Below are 26,101 nucleotides of genomic sequence, written 5' to 3' on the forward strand. Positions count from 1 at the left end.
AAGATGCGATGTACTATAGTTAATATAACATTAAAGGTAACTCACCATTAACACTTGAAAGATAAAATAAACTAACAATGGCTACTAATCCTGTAATGCAGAATATTGAGTGTTATGTTCATGCATACGAATATCATCATGAATTACGTTCAGGCACATTTAAGAACTTACAATGTTTTATCATTGAAATCATCACATGAATAAACAGTTAAAAATTATTAATTATAACCACACGCCGTAATACAACTTGCTGTTCTGATTTTACTTTGATTTCACCTTCAAAAATTGTATCTCAACAACTCTAATTATTTGATTTACCTTTAGCCTATTAGAAAGAAGCATGTTTTGACTCTCTTATTTGTAGAATGAGTTGAACTAATATAAATAAATGTAAAGCACTATATAAAAATGTATATATCATGATTGAAAAACAGTTCACTGAACTTAATATGTTTTTTTTTTTAACCAACACTTGTGTAAAGAAAATAATTTGGTTGATACAGTCATGTCACAAATGTTTGATAAAACATATTGATGAATGGAAAAGTATAACTTATGCATCTTCTTCCGCACGGGGTTATGGGCAGAACAAGTTGAGAACTTAGCTGACTATACGGTATGGGTATTACTCATTGTTGAAGGCCATACGGTGACCTATAGTTGTTAATTTCTGTGTCATTTGGTCACTTGTGGAGAGTTGTCTCATTGGAAATGATACCACATCTTCTTATTTTTATATTATAATATTTTTTAAACAATATCAATATGTTGATGAAACCTAATGTAAATCGTTGGAACCCTTTTACGGATTTTTTGCTTTTGCTAAATCTGGATGTGGGATGATACCTTTTAGACTGGAAATTGGGAAGTTTAAAAACTTGCAACTGGAAGAGAGGTGTTGTTTTGATTGTTTTAATATTGTTGAAGATATAAATCATGTTGGTTTTTTTTTACGTTATCCTCATTATTAAATCGATGCACATTTTAGTAGTTGAACAGGCTGTCAAAAAATGTTTTTTTTATTTGTAAATCGAGATATTTTAAGATTAAGTGTCAAAAATAGTAATTTTATTTTGAAAAGACGCCGAGATATAACAATACAATTATGCTATATATTTTCATACTTCATGTATAATCTTTATTGCACAATATATACATGTTGTGTTAGATTCTATCGTCTCTCAATTATCTGTACAGACTAGATTGACAAATGTATAAGCAAGCAAATGTATCTTTTTTGATTGTATTGTATATCTATATGCATAAGTGCGACGTAAATAAAATATTGAATTAAGTTGACAATAATCAAAGATCTTACGACAGCGATAAATTGATAACCTTTAAGAAAAGGTTATATTTGCTGATCTTTATGTATCTTAACTTAAGGCTTTATTTTATAGATATTTAAATATATCTATATATGTAAATACTTAAATGTAAAGGATTTCATGAAGTTTGTTTTTCTAGCAATGATGTACTTAGCTGTAAATGTGTTTCTCCTTTTTCTGATCAACTATTATATAAAACGTTGAGCTTAGTCATTATATTATGTTAATTTTTTTCATCACATGGCAATGCACAGATTTCATTTCAAATATATAATACTCATTATTGTATTATTATTATTATTATTATTATTATTATTATTATTATTATTATTATTATTTGATGCATTTAAATCTTATTGTTTAATTTCGATTTGGTTTATTTTTTCTATATACTTAAAGGCCACGATTTAGCACAGCGGCGAGTACACCTTAGTCGTAGATGCTGGATTTCCGATACTCATCCCCTGACAATTAGTGATAAAATCGTCAGATTAAGAGAATCCTAAGTTCTCCAACAATATATGTTAATGCATATCTTCCTACACTGTTACTGGGCAGATCTTTAGTATAAGAAATTATTCCTTTCCGTGGTTATGGGAATTTAAACATTGTCAAATGATTAATTTAGGCTATCATTCTTCGCATATAACACGCATTTTACAGAAAGTATCCAATAGATAATATAATATAATCCAAGCCTTAACACAACTATATCTGAAATCCACCTGAGGTAAATCTTACCTGAGAGACTTGGAACCCTTGTTTCTTAATAAAAGAAAATAATCAGCGGGAAATTTAACATCGGGTATACTATAAAGTAACTAGAAGTGTTTATTTCCTTGCAGCTGCCATTTGTTACTCTATCTCTTATTTTTGTCTTATTTAGGTTCCACTTAGTAAATACAGCTGTTTCACAAACCACGCCTCTTTTGGGTATATATATAATATTCATAGATAAATTATTTTGTTTACGTACTGGTTCCCAGTTATGATCTCTATGTTTCATCTCATAGAGACATAACTTGGGAATGTTACCTGTATAAATAAAAACAATTAGCGACAGCCTTGAATTCTAAGTTAGACCAAAAGTGGGATAGGGGTAGAACAGAATTTAAGTACAAGTTTAAACTCTTAGAAGTTCGGGGCATATAAATGTTGAAAAAATGCCGCACAGCCCTATATTTTGACCTTTGAAAAAAATAGTACTGCATATGAGCTTTCCATTCTAGGATATTTTTTTTTCGAAACTTCATAGTAAAAGTGGTACAGTTTAAGCCGTAAAAGGAGTTCCTATGGGAAATTTCATTGTCTATATTTACAGAAATGCAACCTTTATTGATTGCCAATTGTTTAACCGCAGTGTTTTGATAGTCTACTTTATTTGATAAATCAGGCGTGTCAATCTTGAGGTCACTCCTCCCCAACATCGTCTATAATTATCAGAAAGTTTGTTTTTATGTAGCAGTTATAATTTTGTATAGGCAATAGATATACATGTTTTTTTTGTAACAATTTTATTTGTTTTTATTGAAATATTTCAACTACATGTTACCATCATTTAGAAATGGACTTATTACACGCAGAGAGATTAACTTTGTTGATTTGGCACGCTTGTTTCAAATGTTTATATTTTTACACAACATTTTAACTGGAACTTATGCAGATGTATACGAGCTGTACATCAATTCTTATTTAAGATTATATTACAATTTTGTTCATTGTAAGATTGCTGAATATGTTGTGGATATGACAGTTGGCGTTAACATTCTCATATATTCACTGCTGGACATGTCTAACAAGTACCTTAATTAATACTTAGTATAGTGAAATGGATAGCTTGTGCGTTGTTATTCATATTAGCTCCAGTTCAATTATAGTCGTTTACAATGTTTTCATTTAATGAATAAACAATGTGTACTAGTATATGTAATATACAAGAACAGTTCGTCATTAAACATAACTTATATGGATAATATGGGATCGATCTTCGGTCATAGTTGATTTATTGGTCGGCTCATCGACTTTTGCTGCGGAACAGGTGGATACGCTTTCGAAGATATGGGTGGAGGCATACAATAGTTTTGGACAGTTCTATGGTTAAACTGTAGAAAATGAAAGGATATGGAGTAAATGTACATGGGACAAAATCGCACACAATACATAGAAAACATAGAAAACTATCAATGAACAGGGCTTTCATTCCTGTTCTTCATCTTGACAGTTGATGTAGGGTCTTCAACAATGAATGAATCATTCATACCCTACAACAAGGTCAAGACGGCCCCAAGCGTCGACTTAAGCGGTACTATTGATGAAAATAAACCACAGTTCTCCTTCTTGCTCCCCACCCGCCTCGGAGTGCCAACTTGTGTGATGTTTGTGTACGATGGTTCTCCAGTCGAAAGCACCAGGGATACAAGAAAAGTGCAGTGGTATACGTTAATTTTTTCAAGACAGGTCGGTTTATTGTACATTTTTAATTTTCTGAGGGCAATCTGAATGTCGTTCATATTACTTGCCTATTTGAATAGTTACTAAATAAATGCTCATCTTCATTAGTTGATTTTCGAAACATACAATTTCATTATTGATTTTACAAGAAACAGTTTATACAGTTTCAATGCTATTGATGAGGGTAACATATTTGGATAATCATATTCAATAATTTCGAAATTTATTATTCTCTCGTTTTATTTTTGTTGGTATGCACCTTAAAAATGATTTACTGTTGACCAATTATATCTTAATCTATTCAGTACTATTCTAGCCTTTATTGTTAGGGACGTACACATATCTACAATTTGAGTAAGAGACTAAACTCACTACAATTACTGAATACATTCGTAATATATCATCTCGGTATATCATACATATACATATTGAAATGTTAATAGGATATTCTGTCTTATCATTTACATGTTTACTGTAATCCCATGGCATAGAAGTGGCATACATTATTTAGATTTTATATACGATGTAAGATATGAAACTATGAAACGGAGAAGTTGCATCAGGTTGTATAATATAGTTTTGTTCCACGTTCCTTAAAATTTCTATACTATATGGGAACTTCTTGACAAAACTTTTTCGGAATAAGTACGTTCTGTAGTCATCCACTGTTGGAGCATTTACATTATTCACGTATTTGCTGGCGTATCTATATCGACGTATCGTATAACACGTATTTGAGGAAAGGATAAATTAAGTCAAGTTGGTCCCGATGAAGATATTTTATAATGCATTTAATTTTAATTGAGGTCGGGGCTAAATTATTATTTTATACAAATCTGCCCGATAGGTATACGTCGATCTGTGCACTTATCCCGATGCGTGAATAATGCAAATGTTCTAATTACATGCATTTACCCTTTACGTTTAATAAGTTCGTAACATGCTATGACTTGGAGTAACACTCCACAACATATGTTTGGATCTTAGCTACTAGTTAATATAAACTCAATTTCACATATACATTTTAATTATGTAAAGCTCATTTTATATATCTTTTTTTATGATTCATGGTTCATATACGCATGCCCATTCACAATTATTTTTTATACTTTCTTTTCCATGTAAACATTCCGTCGCCTGCAGACTTTCTCACACACAACAATATTGACCTCAAAACATCACAACTATAGAGACCGTTATAATACACAGATATAAGTATATAATAATACTTCTGCAATGAGGAGTGATAAAAGATTAACGCAGCTGCAGCATAACCATTTCCAAAGTATACCTCAGTTCATTAAATAATATACCTAGAATGATTTCTCAACACAGTTGACCTTATCCATTTAATATTGTCTTGGACAATTAATAATGTCTTACAGATGAGGAAAGGTTAAGGAGTACAGATCTACGATGAATAAATACGTTGAATAAATTGAGGATATTTCTAGCTTATGAAAATCAACTTTATCGTCTCTCTATGTTGTCTCCAATTAGAACAATGACTATATAGAAAAGAAGGTGTTATGGATAGTATGGTACCACAACGCAAATTGATATGATCGTCCCAGTCATACAATAAATAAATATATAGATCACGTTTTATAGATTTATTGATATATGTAATTTTTACTTTGTTTTGAGCATTATTTTATTTATTTTCATATTTCGAATACGAAGAAAAACATTGAGTGATCACACAACATACCGGATCTGCGATACTAATGACGAGTATACTTGAGTGCAAAGAACCACCACCAATTGAACATGTTTAGACACAAAGATACTATAAAAGAAACAGATCGAATGAAATCGACATATTTCCTGATAATACATTATACATCACAGTTTATTTACACAACATGACAATGTTGAAAGGTTGTTGCTTCACGAAATTGGTAACATAAACAGTTGTACATTGTTTTCTATTACCTTTATCAACACAGTATGACATGCATTATATCCTAGTGAGATCTGTTTATTCATCTAGCAAAATAGTATGACATGCGTTAACCAACTTAAATGTGCTATGATAGATGTATTAACTTTTACAGAGAGGTATTTTCGATCCGCACTTATATTACATTAAACTGCAGTTATAATGGGATTTTTTAGGATACCTGCGTTATTCCGAATATACAGGCAAAACTAACCTAATCATTAAAAAATTCCCGAGGCACATAAGGATAACGGGAATTGATTGTCTTCTTGCGCATGTGTAATACATGTAAGTGTAGGCGTAGGAATTTTTGGCGCCAAAAATTTAGTTTGTAAAGCGACGGTTTTATATAGTTAATTCTAGCCTGTACTTCGTACTGTGAACATCGTATTTTGTGAGTGCCGTTCACCGTCACGATATGGATGACTTTGAAAATAATGTTAAACGTACCGTTAGCGAAGAAGTAAATAGATCGTAGAATGAATTTTTATCAAAGTTGGACAGTTTATTTATTTCTAAATTTCAAGTATATGATCAACAACAGAAAGAACGTTCAGACGCATAGTTCAACCGTATACATAATGATCTTTTATCAACAGACAGTTATAAATTCCAGAGGAATATTTGTGAAGATCAGTATAAGTTTAACCAGAAAGTGTCCGTTGCTTTGAAAGAATCAGAAGCTGTTATAGAGCCAATAGATCCATCTTCCGCGAGGGCTAAACAGAAGATATCTGAAGGTATTGAACTTTTGAATTATCGGCAAAAATTAGTAATGATGGCAGATTCTTCAGAATGTGGGTGGAAATTGGTGCAGGAGTATACTGCAAATCCTTAGGCGGATGGTTCCGAGGACGACAGAAAGATATTTCGGGCACAAAACAGAGCTGAAAGGAAGATCAAAGCAGACAGAGTAAAGAGGACATCCCGCGCTGACCCTTATGTAAAACCAGCGAGTTCCATTGGAAGCAGAGATCGACAGACGGTATCAAGGAAGCCTGGTGTGTGCTACAATTGTTACAAGCCTGTTCATTGGCAGAATGAGTGTCCTGAAAAGAAATGACCAAAGTTAAGTTAAATGTTTAATAACTGTTGTAATTAAGCTTGGGATTTAAGCTACACATCAAATTTTGATTTAGAAGGGGGAAGTCGTTTAATGAATTCTGTTCACAAAGAGGTAAACGAAAAAATGGTCAATTGTGTTAACTGTTCAGTCAGGTATGACGAAGGTAATGAGCAGACGTCTGGTCATTTAAATTTACAGGTGAATGTTTTGACACCAGTAGGTAAATTAAATAAAGCAATTCACAAATGAAAGGAGTCGGGTACAAGTGAGTACATTTTAAAAGTAATCGAGGAAGGTTATGGTATACCATTTAAAACCCTTCCAGATAGCTGTGTTCTCAGAAATAATAAATCATCTTTAGATAATTCTGTTTTTGTAAATGCTGAAATTTCTAAATTTTTAGACAAGAAGTGTATTTCAGAAGTACAAGAAATACCGTATGTGGTAAATTCATTAACGGTGGCATATAACAGATCAGCAAAACCTAGATTGGTTCTTGATTGCAGACACATCAATGAGTGCATACATCAGTTTAAATTTAAGTTTGAGGATGGGTCAGTTGCAAAGCAACTATTTAATAAAGGAAATTATCTGTTTCGTTTTGATTTAAAAAGCGCCTATCATCATATAGAAATATTTCCAGACCACAGAAAGTATTTAGGTTTTAGTTGGCATTTTGAAGGGACAACCAGATATTTTGTATTTAATGTTCTTCCTTTTGGAATTGCTAGTGCTGGTCATATATTCACAAAACTTACAAAAGAAGTTGTTAAGTATTGGAGGAGTCAAGGTTTGAGAATCATAATGTATTTAGATAATGGTTTGGGTGGAGACAGTAATTTCGATTGCGCACAACGTGTTAGCACTTTTATAAGACAAAGTTTGACAGAGTTTGGTTTTTTAATAGCAGAAGAGAAATGTATATGGTTGCCTGTACAGAATATTACTTGGATAGGGTTATTTTGGGAAATGAAATTTGGAAAATTGAGTATTACCGAGGAGAGAGTCGAAAGACGTCTTTCGGTTATTGCCAAAACATTTAAAAATATAGGTAAAGGCAATCTTTTGTACAATGCTAGATTTGTGGCTGGTATTGTTGGGCAAATAATATCAATGATGACTGTAATGGGAAACGTTTGTCGACTTAGAAATAGAGAACTTTACAATTGTCTTATAATGAGAGCAAGTTGGAACTCACTTGTAGTATTGAATTCTGTTGCTATTGAAGAGCTATATTTTTGGTTTGAGAACTTACGAAAGTTCAATAGAAAGGGTTTTAATCTGCATGAGTCAGATTTTTGTGATTTTATGGCGTATACTGACGCTTCAGGTGTCGGCTTTGGGAGATATGTAGTCCCAGCTGATACAGAGTCTGTCTGTGACTCTGATTGTATTATGAAAATGACTGATTGTGGTCTAGAAGTTCCCAATAACAGTTTGATAACTGTGACTAGTAACTGGTCGGTATCTGAAAGTGTTAAAAGCTCTACATGGAGAGAGCTTGAAGCAGTAAGTAGAGTAGTAAAAAGTTCTGTTACGATGCTAAAAAATCACACAGTTCAACTGAATATTGATAATAAAAACGTTACAAGCATAATAAAGAACGGTAGTAGAAAGTCTGAGCTTCAAGAGATTGCTTGCGATTTAAATGAATTGTGCACAGAAAACAATATAAGTACTTAGTATTAAGACACAACAGGTTCCTCGGAAACAAAACAAACAAGCTGATAATTTAAGTAGATATTCAGATTGTGATGATTTGGGAATTCATTTTGAAGTGTTTGCAATGCTTGATGAGCTTTGGGGAAAACATTCTATAGATAGATTTGCTACTGATTATAACAGTAAATGTTTTAGGTTTAATTCAAAATGTTGGTGCAAAGGTACTGAAGCTATTGACGCTTTCACTCAAAATTGGCAAGGGGAAAATAACTGGCTGGTACCACCACCAAATTTGATATCCAAGGTCATTAGAAAAGTATGAGCAGGTAGCGCTGACAGTACTCTTGTTGTTCCATTTTGGAAATCAGCTCCATTCTGGGCATTATAACACAATTCGAATTGTACTTTTGTTGAGAGCAAGAAGGTGCGTTTAACAAATGAACATTTAATTGTAAGAGGGAGAGGCAATAATGGTATTTTCGGAGTATATCCTTTGAATTTTACACTGATTGCTTTTAAAATCAGATTTTGATTGTAGTATTTCTTTTGCACAGGAATAAAGCAAGAACAGTATGTACGTGACGCCGTGGTACACAGTGGAATTGACGAAACTCATCCTTTACACAGTTTGGTTGCCAGCTTATCTACACATTTATTGGAATCAAGAAGTGACAGTACTGTGGAAAAATATTACTATGGTTTTTTAAAGTGGGAAAAAATTGCTACTAAAAATTGCTTAATTTCGATGCCTGCCTCGCCTATACATATTGCTTTGTATTTGTCTAATTTGTTTGATTCCGGATTTACTTACAGTACAGTATCGTCTGCTGTTTAATCAATTAAGTGGGCACATAAAATGTGTGGTCAAATTGACCCTACAAATAATTCTTTTGTTGAAAGTTTAGTTGAATCAGCTAAAAGAATTGCTAAACCTGTTGTAAATAAGAAAGATCCAGTCACTACTGATATCTTAATTCGGTTATGTTCTATGTTTCAATTTTCTACAGATTTACTGGTGGTTAGGGATCTTTTGATGACTGTGCTAGGTTTCAGTGGTTTTTTACGTTTTAACGAGTTAAGTCAACTTAGATGTAACGATATTATTGTAAAAGATGATCATTTAGTTATCAAAATTAGGAGGAGTAAGACTGATCAGTACAGATCAAGTGACGAGATTTTAATTTGCAAAGGGCATACTTTGGCTTGTCCTTATGCTATGTTTTTTAGATATGTTAGTTTAGCCGAATTAGCTTTGGATACTGATATGTTTTTATTTCGATCATTATACAGAAGTAAGAAAAAATATGCTTTAATTAGTATTGACAAACCTATTAGTTACACTACTGCTAGGGAGTGCGTTATTAAGAGATTAAAACTAGTTGCACCTGAATTGAATCTAGGGTTGCATTCGCTTAGGTCTGGTGGTGCCACTATGGCGGCAAATTCAGGTGTAAAAGAAAGGTACTGGAAGCGCCATGGTAGATGGAAGAGCGACTCAAGCAAAGACGGCTATGTAGCCGACTCCGTAGAAAGTAGGTTAGCCGTATCAAAGACTTTAGGCTTGCAGTTTTAGTTTCATATTTATTATCTTTGTTGCTCTATGCAGTACACGAGCTAGTCAACAAACATAAGTTTGTGTTGTGTTTTTCTTTAAATAGTTGAGTATAAATGTATTTAGTGGAAAGAAGACTAAAAAATTCCCGAGGCACTTAAATATAACGGGAATTGATTGTCTTCTTGCGCATGTGCAATACATGTAAGTGTAGGCGTAGGAAATTTTGGCACCAAAAAATTAGGTTGTAAAGCGACGGTTTTATATAGTTAATTCTAGCCTGTACTTAGTACTGTGAATATCGTATTTTTAAGGGTTTTTAAGGAAAAAAGATTTGCATAATTTTGTATTTTGATAAATATATTGATTTTTATGTAGGTGGAATGGCTATACAAACGTAATCGTATTTCGACTTTTGTACCAAATATTTTATAGCCGCTGAGTCCTAACGACTCAATTTCTTTTCTATTTTCAATATTTACAAACAAAATATATATATATATAGCATTTACAGTGTTACTTTCATCATGAGCATCAGCAGCATCAAATATTACATCCTGATTTTGATTCTATCGAAAAGGATGAAGACGTGTAGAAATTACAAAACTTACCAGTAATTAAAACGTGTCTTCCGGCCATTTTAACTGTTAAAAAAGAAATTAAACATAACACAGGGTTGAATATGTGTGTATCCTCTCACGAAATTGTTCCACAAAGAAGAACATATAATCCTTCTTATATATATTTTACATTTTTGTTTTTCAGGTTGCTCTCTGAGACTTAATATTTTTTTTTATCTTTTTAGTCCTTTTTACCATGTGGTTTTCCATAAGACAATTTAGATAAAATTTGTCAGAATATTCCTGCAATCTGGGAAACCACATCAGGTGTTTACTCTCCCTGTTTAATATGTTCCTACAAGTGTGGTGACCACTTATAGGACCAACTACAAAATCTGTGTGAGACCCCCTTTCCAAATTAGCTATATATATGACCAATACTTGTAAAGCATATAATTAATAATTCATGCACAAGGAATCGATTCGACTACGCAACACAAAGTCTCTGATTTGATGAACTTTCTCCCCCACCCTTGATTTTCATTCTGTGGTGAACCCTGTCTCATATTCAATACACAGTAATTGTTTTATTCATATTTCTACTCTTGAAAAAAAAAGAAATAAAAGTTTACCTACTACTTGCGTTTTTATAAGCAATTGTATGCAATAAATGACAACGAATAAATTAATTGTATATTGTCCCTATATTCTTACAAGAATATTTGTTATCATGTTCATCCAGGTAAAAAATAGATAAAGTTAATCTATGGACACTTTTGTCTAATTTTCAAAATTTTAATCCTGGTATCTAGGACAAGTTTATTTACAACCACTGGGTCGATGCCACTGCTGGTGGAGGTTTCGGATTTTCGTCATAATTACAAATTTACTGTTAATAAAACTTTGAAAGTTTCGAAATTATCAGGATTTTTTACCCCAGGAATAAGTCACGAAACGCTCGTCTGGCGTTCAAAATTCTAATCTCGCTAATAATGATGATATAATTTATTTAACCAAAACAAACTTATGGCTATTTATGTTTATGACAACAATAGATAATGCAAATTTAGAGAACGCAAAAAAATACATCTCATATTTTACCAAATCTTGTAATTTATGTATTTGCATAAGCTGAGTTTGTACAGTAGTATTGACTTCGATTCTGTCAAAATGGCTTACAAAATATGAAAAAGACTTGTTTAGATGATATTTCCCCCAATTCTTGATTCTTTTACATTAAACAGAAAAATAATACAAATATGAATAAGTGTAACTAACCTTAAGGTTGGATCGTGAATTGTAAAGTGTTTATCATACTTTGTCTTATATTAGCCTTATCTTACTCAAGTTGCGTCATTTATTTCAGAGAAATTTGCATGAATTTCTGATAGCATATATGAAGAAGAAAAATCAGTAGAAGCAGAGTAATTTAGAGTAACTGACTAAAGGTTTCAAAAACATACACCCATCATTATAATAAATTCTACATCACACTAACAAAAATATAAAACCTGTATTACGTAACACATCTGAAATATCATATCTATTAACACTAATTCCTCCTTCTTGAAAAGACATCTTATTAAAATTATTTATTTGTATGTTAGTAGAATAGCCAACCATCAAACTTATTTATAAAAACAATGAGGTGTGGTATGATTTCCAATGAGACAACTATCCACCAAAGTTCAAATCAAGTGGTTGTAAGAAATATAGGCAACCGAACGATGAGAAAAACCCATACTGTATAGTCGGCAATAACAGACTCGATATGAAAAATATGAAACATTCAATTGAGAAACCTAACGTCCTAATCTATAACAAAACAATTTACGAAACAAAAAATTGACGGACATGAACCAACGACAACCACAGAACTACATACTTCGACTTGGAACAGGCACTTAAATAATGTGGCGGGGTTAAATATGTTTTAAGGCGCCAACTATCCCTTAACCTGAGACAGTTTGTGTAATAGTACAATATAAGAACAAACTATAAAAATCAGTTGAAAAGTGCTTCTTACATCTTCTTATTTATATTAACTCATCACATCGAAACAAAGCAAAGAAAAACAAACTTTTTATTTTACCACAATAGCTTTATTCTGATTTGAAAATCTTATCAAATTTGAAAAATTTATACGGCGTTAGTCCTAAAAGTATTATTGAAGATTTGCTTTCGTGTCACACAAGACAAAATTAATAAGACAAATCAATATTATACGTAATAAGGACAGACAAAATCAAGATGGTAAAGAGACAAATAGACAAAAGAGTTCCCAACATGCAAACATTGAGAAATAAGCATCTCCCAAAACGTTACAGTGGTCCTGAAGGGTATGAGTAGATATCCAGGCAGCGACTATGTTATACGTTATAACCAAATAATCGTAATACGTTGCATACATATCTCTGATGTCATATTATACTCCTGTAACTGTGTTTGGTATCAGGATATCCTCATATTAGAGTGTGAATATACAAATAAATATTTACTTAGGTGTTTTGCAAGTATCTTTGGAAAATGCATAACAACGGATACTAAGCTGATCCGTTGTTATAAAAACGTATAACAAAACTACCGAACTCCAAGGCAAATTCAAAATAGGGACGTCCATATAACCTCGTCCTTTCATAATTCGGTGATATTCACCTTGCCTTTTTATATGTTTTTACATGTATGTGATTTCTTGTGTTTTTTTTACTTTTAAAAGGGTAGGTGGTTATCTAAGTGTTTTCTCTCCATTTACAATTTTCCGTTCAATTTGAAGAAAATACAAAACATGCCAAGAGGTTAACAAAGTTGTGCAATCTACAACCTCTGTTACTCTATCATTCTTTCCCTTTTTTTGTCCCTCGTTGCACGGGCCGACGGATACACAGTAATAGTGTAAGATTATTTGTCAGAATATTTTTCTGACCGTATTTTATCGTCATTTTAATTTAATAATATTTTCAGGAGTTATCGGACTCTTAATACAGTAACCTCTTTGGAAACCTTTCATCACCCCTTTTAGACTCTACGCCTGCAAAATGTTCATATATGATAGGATTTTTTGTCATAATGTTTAACTGACTATACTTGAGTGATCTTGAGATGACAATTATTGTAGGAGATATAAATTTTGACGATATTTTGGACTATTGACCAGAATAGCACATTGCAACCCCTCTGAGACAGCTTGACAGTGGTTCTCTGCTGCACACGAGCTTCCTCTACCAATAAATATTGGCCGCTACAATATACCAAGAGTGCAGGAAGCGGCGTTAAACACTAACAATCAAATAATCTAGCCTCCCCTATTCTTATTGAAACTACAACAGAAGCACTGAAACATCTTAACTTTTCCTAAACGCATATAGGAATGTTTTTCTTTGACAAGTTGGTTGTTTCCTTTTGTAATACATTTAGAAAGATAAATGACGCAACTTGAGTAAGATAAGGCTAATATAAGACAAAGTATGATAAACACTTTACAATTCACGATCCATATATGCTATCAGAAATTCATGCAAAGAATATTTCAAGATTAATGACATATTGTCAAAGTTGGTTTTTTGTAAGTTAGCATGACTTGATTCACCGTTACACTATATCTTTTACCAAATTGACCAAGGACATGTTCCCGTTTTTCATTCTGTGTTCAAGTTTTGTCATTGATTTCTTTTTACTTGTCATAAGCAACACATTTGGTGGCAGCATCTTAAATCGCGTAAGATTTTTTAGGTGGAGGCTTGTTTTTTGGGGTACTCTTCTGTGTAACGTTTTTTCAATCATAATAGTTTGCCTTAAATTTTTATGTTATTTGATTGCTTTCATATTATATGTTTTTTTTATTTTGAAATTGTGGTTCCAAATGTTTTAGATGCCTAGAAAATGTAAGAATGAAATTCAAAAACATTTTATTATACAGTGTTAAACTATTGCAGTATGTTTGTGTAATCAATCCTTCCTTGTGTTTCTTAACCACAAATAGTTGAGTTGTGACATGTCTGAGCTATAAAAAAAAAACACATCAGATATGATTAAAAAGATATGTTACTTTCAAATAACTTTACATAAAATCTGTTTTTCATAAACACGTGCTGCACAAACGGCATTCATTTCATACGGGTTTGTGCTAATACTTGATTACGTTGATCAAACTTAGAAGAACCATTTGCCAAGTAGTTAGTGCTTCGTTGTTTAAATATTTTGAATGATAGTTTTGTTTGTATATTTCAAATTTTAAAATATTATATAATTGTGCATAAGCTAAAGTTCAACTCCATGAAGGAAAATTGAACTTGGACGGTAATGGGTTTTCTATTAGAACTTTTTTGAATTTAACTTCTCAAACAAAGTATTATACTTTTGGCTTTCAAAAACGCGTACCTAATTATAGTAATACAATAAAAACGTAATTGTATATATTTATTTTCTACACTTTTCGTAATGACTATATGTCAGAATCTAAAGAATACTTAATTCTATATGCAAAAACGTCACAATGGTCAGAATGAATTCAAAATATGCATTTCGAGAGTTACAGTAAATCTTAAGTGCAGCATTGCACTTTCGAGGACCTCATTTACTATAAGATTTTTTTATATTGCTTTAATCTTGATCAATGCTTTAAACAATTGCATTTTTTGGGGAATATTGAAATATTATGTTCTGTAATTATATCCGTTTAAATTTTGTATGTAAAGAAGTTAAAATCGACATCATCATCTGATGAAATGTAAATGTTATAGATAAACGAAGAATGCAATTTAATAATATATTGTATATCCATACATTAAAAATGTTATTTTGGTGCATCTATACATTTTCAATTATAGTTATGCTAAAAAGTTGAAACATAAGACGAAAAGAAATTCTACAAAATATAATGCTGATTAAAGATCATTTATTTTATTTTTGAAATTTGCTGTAAATTTGGGTCTTGCATGTACAAACCCTACCCCTTTAACATGTTTACTTCTCCCGAGTTATTCCATTTTGTTCAGCTTTTTTTAATGGTTTAAAACTGTTTGCCCTTTTGGAAATTACCATCTTACTTTTAATAACGTCAGAGCATTGCTCTTTGTTACAACTTAAAGTATCACAGCAGGCAGAGCATAGCGTAAGATCTCCGTGGTCGGCTCTTCTACCTGTAGCCACTGTAGTATGAGTGCTTCTATATTCTTTTAAAATTTTATCACATATCTGCAAAATCATAAAACATTCTTGTATTGATTTTGAGGATAACATATAATTGTAAAAAGCAATAGTTCATGCATATATATATATATATATATAATGATATTATTAAGTATATGCAAGTCAGCACAAAATAATGTATATATAATTTGAATGAAGCTAATTTTATCGAATAGCTCACAAAAATAAAACTGACTACAGAAAGTTTTATTGTCTTTCAATTGGTTGCTGAAGCCCGTCAAATATTGAATTTCGAACTATGTATCTTAATTTCAAATTAAGACACAATATATTTAAATTGAATCTCAAACCTAAACATTTTACCTATAAAATGCGAGAATTAATATTCAATATTAGAAATTAAAGGCTTACATTATCAAAACTATATTACAATAAACTACCCGAGCTTTAAATCTTTGAAACAAACTGTAAAATTATTTAATTTGTAAATTTGGTCATTACTTGAAAAAAAGTGAAATACATGTATGATTTTTAGTGCACATGTACACTCAAGACCAAACGTTTGAAAAGTACTCCTCTTTCAAATAATTATCTTCTATTTTTTAAAATGTTTCTTCAATTGTGTCTAAATATAATCACTTTATCTCACTCAAACATAAATATCTTTTATCAATATCGTTGCACAAATATATAGACTTATATGATTGTTTCCTGTTTTGTGCTATATCGTCAATTTGAGACGACCCAATACCTATTCAATTTCCTTGTTTTCCTAAACATCTAAACATCTTAATACATATTCATTTATTTATTTAAAACGCATAAATCACAAAAATTATGATGGCCTATATCCGAGATAATCGATACAAAGTGATACATTTTCTGACGTTTTAAAACAGATCTCAGCTTGTCTTCTACCTAAATACAAAACTTACAGTTTTAAGCTCACACCCAAGTTCATACTTTAAAGCACCACCAGTAAAGAGGGTATTGACCTTGCAAACCTATAAATTATATTTATTATGAAAACTAGTTAATTGTATATAAACATAAGATTGGAAATAATATTAATATATATATTTAAATTCTATTTCCTTTAGAAATATTGCTGTGTTTCTTTTTTATTAAATGATGTTATGTTTTAAAATCAATGTTATATCCCGAACTTATTTGACGATCCCTTTTAAGAAACTTATGGTTTTTAAAACTTTTATTCAATTTTTAAATTGTAATTACCGATTTTGGTAATATTGAATTGACTAAAATTAATACATTATTATTTTTATTTTGTTGTTGTGTAATTTTAAAGGGTAAAACAATGAACAGAACATCCTTTGAAAAAATATAGTAGGAATGGTCTGATAGTTTCTTTGAAAATGGACATATGTTTATGTACGTATACACTTGAATCCATAAATATTGCCTACCTCATTTGGTTGGCATTGTTGGTCAACAGAGCAATCTTTTGGATCACTGACCCTGTCACACACCCCACAAGTTGATCCTGCTGGTTTAGGATCTATAAATGTTGGAAAAACAATGCTATATTTTTAAAAGCAATATTTAGTTGTTTATAAGTGAGCTCGATTTAAAAATAATAATATATCAGCAAGCATTAAAGGGGCATTAGCTACGAATTAGACAAAAAATAAAATAGGCTTTCTATACAAGTAAAACGATGTGGGAAGTTATCCAAGCTAAAATCAAGGTTTAACCCACACTTTAAATTCAGAAAATGCCTTAACAAATATAACACATACGCATTCACTTAATCACATATTTGAAAAATGTCATATGATAGATGTATGTTTGATAATTGTCCGCTCTCTGTCAACTGTTTTTATGTGATTATTTGTCTTTTTGTGGGTGTTTGTCGTTATGTGACTAATGTCTCCATGTAATTATTTGTCATTATATTGCTATGAGTCTTTATGTGACTTTATGTCTTTATGTAACTATTTGTCGTTATGTGACCGTTTGCCTTCATGTGACTACATGTCTTTATGTATTTTTTGTTTCCATGTAACTGTTTTTCTTTATATGACTTTTTGTCTGTATGTTACTTTTTTGTCTTCATGTGTCTATTTGTCTTCCTGTAGATTATAGCATTTATATAACTAGTTGTCTTCATGTAAAAATGTTTCTTCGTGTTGCCTTTTATTCTTACGTAAATATTTTTCTGTATGTGACAATTTGTCTTTATGTGATTACATATTTGTATGTGACTATTTGTCTTCATGTGATTAAATATTTGTATGTGACTATTTGTCTTTATGTGACTATTTGTCTTTATATGATTATTTGTCTCTACGTGATTATGAATCTGTGTGTGGTGTTTTGCCTTTATTTGACTTTGTGTCTTTATAAGATGAACGGTACTAATCTAACATGTCTAACTGCACCAGATACACATTTTTACGATAGAGTTTAGCCAAATTTTATATTTTCAACAATCTGGTTTAATTCAATCAAATATTTGTGTGGGTGTTGCACTGTTTAGCTCATCGCCATAGATATGGCTCTCACATGGAATTTAAATTTTGGAATTCCCGTAGCTGGCACTTATTAATTTGTTGTCGACAACGAAGCAGGTGCTGCAGGAAATAGTTTATTTAACTAAAACCCGACCAACCTCCCAAATGAGAAAAGTTGCTGCTGTTTTTGTTTTATATCTTCAACCACCAGTTTGCTGTATTTGGTTGTTATATTATGGTCACCAGTATCCAAGCAGTTCCTCCATGGTATTGGACCAATACAGGATAGTTTGGAGTAAATTTGCGTTTCTTAATGTGAAACTGTCTTTATGAGGATATTTGTATTTATGTAGCAATTTTTCTTTATAGGGACATTTGTATTTAAATGACTTTGTCTTTGATTTATAACATGTCTTACATAATACATGTATAACATATCAGTACATTTTGAAGTATAAAACTTAGTTTAATTTATGTATCAAAAAATGATTAACAACACCAGAAAAAAGAAGTTTTCTTTTCTTTAAAGCAGTATTGGTATTTAAAACAAATCGAATTAAGATATGAATAAAATGATATCTTATTAATAAATTTCGATTTTAACATACTGGCTTTAACAATACACAGGTATTGTTATATTTACCTATGTTTCATAGTAGTGAAAAAGAAATACACCTAAGCATTAGATAACAAATACATTACTTTTGTAACGGTATGGTTTTGTTTGTTTGTGAAGGTTGTACGTAGACCTATAATTGTTATCTTCAACAACATTTGGGTTTTGGTGGATAGTTTTCTCTTCAGCAAGCAATGCCCATCTCCTCGATTTATATGGATATCACAAAAACATGCTTTAAAATCTGTGTTCTTAATTTAACTTGTCTGAAATTCAGCTAAATGTGTATGTGTAAACTGTTGGGTTTTTATTTTTGCTAGTATTTTTTAAAAATGTATTTACTCTGATTGCATAGGTAACCGTTGCATGGGATCAATGTTGAGTTCTTAATTGGATCAGAACAACACTGTGCACAAGCCACAGAATCTCTTTTTCCAACTGCACTTGCTATCAAAAGGCACACCTGTACAAAACAAAATCAAACTGAAATATGCATTTCTTCAAGCTTAATATTATCAATTTCATTAATCATTTGTTTTACGATGGCAAAATGTTAATCGTCTCCATATAACTGAAGTAGATATAAGAAGATGTGGTATGTGTGCCAATGAGACAACTCTCCATCCAAGTCAAAATTTATAAAAGTAAACCATTATAGGTCAAAGTATGGCCTTCAACACGGAGCATTGGCTCACATCAAACAGCAAGCCATAAAGGGCATAAAAATTACTAGTGTAAAACCATTTAAACGGGAAAACCAACGGTCTAATCTATATAAAAAACGAGAAACGAGAAACACTTATGAACGATATCAACAAACGACAACTACTTAACATCAGATTCCTGACTTAGGACAGGTGCAAACAATTGCAGCGGGTTTAAACGTTTTAATGGTACCAAACCCAAACCTTCACCCTTTTTCTGAAACAATAGTGTAACATCACAACATAGAAAGACACACTATAAAATATCAAGTGAAATGGCTTAACGCAATCAAAGGACATATTAACACCAATGAACATACACTAAACAAATAGATTTGACCTATGATGCAATGTAAATACAAAATAAATAAACTAAGGGAAGAATAATAAAAGTAACATGTTATACCGCTATGAAATGTTAAACAATTTAAGAAAAACAATACGCTCGAACAAAAATATCAGCCATTTGCAATTACTTCGTACCAATCAGAACTCGTACAACTCCAAACTCGTACCATTAAAAATATATTCAAAAATACGAATGTCTTATGATTTTTATTTTGGTAAACTAAATAAAAAAAGTTGAATTACTTGAATTTCATACTAGATTTTAATGAAAACTTAGACAAAAATATGAACGTTTTATGATTATTTTTTTTAAGCTTGATACAAAAAATTAAAATATCTTTGAATTTTATACCAGATTTTAATGAAAACTTCGACAAAATACGAATGTAATTTCTTAATTACCATGCTAATTAATATATTAAATTCCTTTGATTGTGTGATTATTGGTTGATTATTAGCTAATCAACTTGTTTGATCATATTAGTATGGTCATATTCTGCTCATATGTGCTGAATATTGTATAAAAATAAATTTCATACTTTCTAACTGTTGGTCATAAATAATTTTAAACCTTTAAAACACAATAAATAAATTCTTTCATTAAATAAAATTCCTTTTAGAAACAATAGAAAAATACCCAAATTTATTCAATGTTACTGATTTGGAATGATTAAAAATTAAATCAAATAGTTGTCAGTAAAAGTTTAAAAAAGAGTATTCAAGGGAGACAACAAGTTTACAATGGTTCGAGATAACTATAATTCCTTTAAACACAGGTAAATGAAAATAATTTTGTTGTTAGGTATACGTGTACAGTTCAAATAGAGAAAGGAAATATTTTTACAAAATAAATATTTTTAATGTTCATAGTACGAAGTGAAAATTTATAGTAATACCAAACACTTATCAAAGCTGGTATATAGACCAGATATAACCCTGAATAACATTAAATAACAACAAAAAAACATTACAATAAGTATCAACAGGTCAAATAAACAAGAAAGTACGATTTGAGAGTACTCGCAGTTACTGACAGCCAGTTAAAAGCCAAAAACAATTAATAATAAAAAATCATACATCAGAGACTAAAATCAACTAAATAAAATCCCAGGGATTTAGTATTTTAACGTCATGGACAGTCAAAGATGACATGACTTGTGCAAAGCCAAAAATAAAAGTATCGACAGGCAGTAGGATAGTTAGTTTAACCTCTTTATAGATCAAAATGAACGTGGGTGTCTCTTTATACATCCCGTTTTAAAAGAATACAAATTTAGTTATGTTTTAATTTGCTGATGACAAAATCGATATTAGTGCCAATGTAAACTATATTCAAAGATCTAATTACAACATTGGTAAGATAACCTTTACTAATAAGTTTGTTTAAAGGTTCGATGAGTTTACACGGATCACATAGTGATTTCCACGCTTTAAGTACAATATTACCGTAAAATTTAGGATGTAAAATATCGTTTTATCAGTTTTGTTTGCTTCCTATATATTTAACACATAAACATATATGCAAGAGGTAGCCCAATTTGGACTTCTCCATTTATGCGCGTATACACGTACCAACTGATTACGCTTGAAACATGAAATTTAAGGCGAGCGTTTGGAAATTACCAAGATCTTTGATCTTTCAGTAGGTCAAGTTACAGATCATCAAGGACAGAAACACTTCTTTATTATACATTTCAAATCAGTTTTCAACTTTATTTATAGTGAAATAAAGTAGATTTAAATAATAAAACATTGAACATTCTCGTTCTATGCAATTAATTACTCAGTTGATACAATGCAAAACATTGTTATTTCAATAATAGATGAATAATCCTATCCGAAAGCAGCTAGCCGCCTATATTTCGAGGCAAGTGTTTGAAGTGGTCTTCTAACTATTGTCATTGATTCAACATTTCTGTTATATAAATCTGACTTTATAACCATTTGTATCATAGTCATGATTTTAACAGGTTCCACTGGATGTTTCAACGGAATTTGGAAAATAACAATGATTATATAGCACCAGTCGGCAAACCTTGCACTAGTAACCCAATTTTGATCTTAAACAGCTCTAAAAAAGACAGGACTATAAATCATTACGTCATTTTCAGTCTTTCCGCCAATTTTTAGACTTAAATTCAGTACTGTTCAGACAATCCGGTAATAGTCAATCATGATCAGTTCAGTCTATTTTCAAACTGTTCATTAGTTGTTATTAACCTGTAAACATCAACAAAATCTTGAATTGCCTGAAAAACAACTGAACGGTACTGAATTGACAGCAGTCGAATTGTCTGAAACTGAACCTAATTTAATATTGTTCTGACTTTTCAGAGGATGTTAAGCTAAAAATGACCGTTTAAGACTAAAAATCATCTACTGTTTTTTTCCGTTTTGAGTTCCATTTGCTCTTCAGTTTTTTTGAAAAATAAATTGTAAATCTTAAAAACATGCATGCTTAAATTAGTAAGGCCAAACCAACTATCTAGTTCTTCGGACAACTAACTGTTCCAAAAGATTTGGGGCGAGCAAGGAAATGTTTTTGTTTTTAATTTTTTTCTTGCAAATTAGTGTTTAAGGCCAGTGCTCTACAAGTAAAGCGAGCGGTATATATACTTTTATAAATTGTGCGATTTTGAAGTTGTACAATTTATGAACATGTTATAACTGGGTTACTTCATTGAATAACGAGGAGGACAACAGATGCTCTAATGCATATATATTTGTAGACTGACTTATTGGTGTCTGTACCATACCAGACTTTCTTGTCTCACTGTGGTTTAGTTAATTTTGGTTATTTTCTTCAAGTAATCCTTGCGGGCTAAATATTCATTTAAATCTATATATATATATACATATATAAGGAAGCATAGCAACCACAGTGACTGCAATCTTTTTTGTATCTAATAAAACATTTTGTCATGCATATCTATTTATGGTACTCTTCTTTATGGTGAAGGTTTAATGAAAGAGATTCAAGGGTTTTACAAGAGGAATCATGTTAATTAGGTAAATGACACTTGTTGAATAAAATTAAAATATGTGTATGTATCTAAACAAATGTTCCTGAAATAGATTAGATTGAAGTTGTTTTCATTATATGTTAATGATTGTTTATTGGTTGGCTGCTTGAGATCCAGTTTGATCTAATCATCCATACTCAGGATCAAGATAATGAACGAATATTTCTTTCTTTGTAATAAAGCAACATGCCGAGCAAGATAGTTATATTGCTATAAACGTAAATTTCAAGGTATTAAAATGTTCCCTTCAATTGCTTGTCACCCAATTCAGATACATTATTCTGACTGACCAAAATACTATTTCCTTTTGCTCTTAAAAGCAGCTATCCGTTTAAAACTTTTTAACTTGACTAAAAAATGTTGAATCGATCACAAATCCCTAAGCATGATGCGCATGCCAATCATAATACCATCACCTTGGTTTCGTTGGTTCTCTTTAAATTTCTCATAACAAATGAAGACTTTTGAATGCATGCCAAAAGACTAACAGCATATATGAGGTTTCATCAAAATCAAATACTTCTGCGATTTTTAAAAACTTTCATGGGAATTTACAATTAATTTCATCCAAGACAGATAGGCATATGCCTGTTGAAACAAGGATCGGGAATGACGATGGTTCTCACAAATATTGATGTGTTTCTTGTCATTTAACGAAAATTTATAATGTTTGCATCCCAGAAAAGATCTACAAAGGTAAAAAAGAAGGATATCGGATCATGTGTTTTCAATAACTTCTTGTCCACGGAAATGAGCTGACATAACTTCATGTTGGCATCCCGATTTTTGACTTTTTATATACAAATCGATTTTACATATGTGCGTTTAAAACGTTCGGCGATAATATTCAATACAAAAGCGTCTATGTGAAAAAAAGCAGGAGCGGGAAAATCCAAAGAACTAGGAATCAAATTGGTGTAGCCTAATCATATTAAGTTTCTCACATTCCTACTTAAATACATGACATGATATGCTATACAATGATAATGACAATTCCAACTGTTTCAAAGTAATTTCGAGATCTAATCTGTTTAAATACCAATAGAATATTACCTACCTGTTGTGATCTGCATCCAGCTGAAAAAACAGCGCTTAGATCAGGAAGAATAGTCTTGTCGAGGAAACATTGCTGAAAAAATGCACTTACTATTAATTCGTGTGGTTACTTACCAACCATGACTACATAATGTAAATAAAATTTACGAACTTGGTCTTCAATGATATAATATAATTATCTAACTACTTCAAAAAGATATTTTTAACTTATTGTAGAATGCAATCTGGAAAAACAAATATAAATATATATGTCACACATTTTGTCCTGCAAGGGGCTTTTACATCTTCTATGTTCAGTAAATAAAACATATACAGGGATAAATCGTTCCTTTTTTTTTTACTTGTCGCACAAAAAAAAACATTAAAGTACATCTTTTTATATCTAAGCAGTGATCAAAAAAGAAATTAAGGAATAAAAATATAAAAAAATCATTAACAATTATCATCAAACTTTAACCAGAACAAACATTCAATCAAACCAAAGAACCAACAAAATTTCAATAAAATTAAAATTGCAGTTTTTTCAATCATGTTTCGCCAAATATATTTTTAATAGACGGGTTTTTTTTTTTTAAAAAGAGTCTTCTGAGTATCATTGTCAACATTGTACAAGTGAATTATCTTTTTTGTATTGTCTGAAAATGCTAAGACTAATTCATTACCTCATCGTTGTCTTTGCATGAAGCTTTTTGTGTTAGACAGTCTGTGATATTAACAGCTCTATCGCAAAACAAACATGTCAATCCTGAAAAATAAAAATAAAATCGGAATTTCATAATAAGTCATTTCTAATATAAAGCTGCATACATGTATTATTTGTTTTGTCTTTTCTTAAAATACTAAGTAGTTAGACAAAGCTTTAAGTTAACAAATTTTGTATAAAAGCAACAGTAGTATAGCGCTGTTTAATAGTCATAATTCGATTGAACAAAGACAAATCCGGGTAACGAACTAAAACCGAGGGAAACACATCAACTATTAGAGGAAAACAACGGAACAACAGAAACATTGAATTACAACAAAAGCAAACGCCAACATACATAGAAACGGACTGTAGAAAAGAACTGCCATATTCCTGACTTGGTACAGGACATTCTAAGAAAAAATGTTGGGTTGAACCTGGTTTTATGGCTAGCCAAACCTCCCGTTTAGATGGCAATGTCACATGAATGGATCAACGTCAAAAAATGTGACGTATTTTTTGCGACGTTTATATTATCACAGATAAATTTCTAAAAATAAAATAGATAACACGCCTTGATCTGCTCAGTAGCTAGAACAAAACATTATTTTTAAAATATGCAAGTTTATTGTTTTTATCCGACAGTTTAACATTGATGATTAAATGTTCGCTTTTTTTAACCTTCCGAGTCTCTACAGAAATCGACATTGTAAAGATGCGATTTGCAAACAGTACACCAAAATAAACTGTTAGTCAAACAGTAACATGAAAGTAACCGTTAGCTCACAATAGATGAGGACACCGTAAAACGATATGTATGCGTAAATCCCTTCGAAGGAATTACTCAAAAATGCAATCTTTCTAACGTTTGTGAGAATTATTCAGTAAGACTGCAACATAACCGTCAAATACATCAAAGACAAAATGAGTGTTATAATATATACGAGCTTGAATTGAAGTGGAATTGAAAATACGATCAGTGAGAGATTTCTTGGTAAATGTTTTTGTTTGCAAATTTTACTGATCTATGAATATATGTTAATATTGAGAGTTGAAATTGTCCATTATAGATGAATATTTATAAAAAGTTTGGCCATAATGTTTTCTCTATTTATAGCAATAAAGGATTGGCTATTAGATATAACACAAATAGTACTCACAGGAATAACCAGTACTTTTCATATTGTTCGTTAGATATTAGATATAGATTTTAACATGTTCTTGGATTAATTTGCACTTCTCATGAGTGCAAATTGGAACCACACTTTTTTTAACGGTAGAATCATCAAATTTGGCAATAATGTACCCCTGGGGATAGGTAACACAATACAAAAATAAAATTTGGTGTGGCTCGCCTGGTTCGGCAACTCGAGTGAAAACAGTGACAAAATCCTGTAGGATATTATTTTCTCCCATAGGATTTTAAAAAATTTTGATTTTGAGTTATCCTATAGGATAAAGTCATAATCCCGTAGGATATTTTAATATC

The 26,101-nt window shown here is 31.1% G+C and overlaps 1 protein-coding gene and 1 long non-coding RNA gene across 2 annotated transcripts in view; both read right to left on the minus strand.

Annotated features, from left to right (window-relative positions):
- LOC127708048 (uncharacterized) overlaps positions 1-26,101 on the minus strand; it is a 68,298-nt gene that overhangs the window by 11,983 nt on the left and 30,214 nt on the right. The window lies entirely within an intron of this gene.
- Positions 14,475-19,249, minus strand: LOC127708050 (uncharacterized). Its single transcript, XR_007985134.1, has 5 exons — positions 19,142-19,249; positions 17,137-17,228; positions 16,645-16,713; positions 15,607-15,754; positions 14,475-14,561 (listed from the first exon to the last, which is right to left on the minus strand). It is a non-coding gene; the product is annotated as an uncharacterized LOC127708050 (long non-coding RNA).

Source organism: Mytilus californianus, unplaced genomic scaffold (assembly GCF_021869535.1).
Source record: "Mytilus californianus isolate M0D057914Y unplaced genomic scaffold, xbMytCali1.0.p SCAF_7, whole genome shotgun sequence".
Taxonomy (NCBI): Eukaryota; Metazoa; Mollusca; class Bivalvia; order Mytilida; family Mytilidae; genus Mytilus; species Mytilus californianus.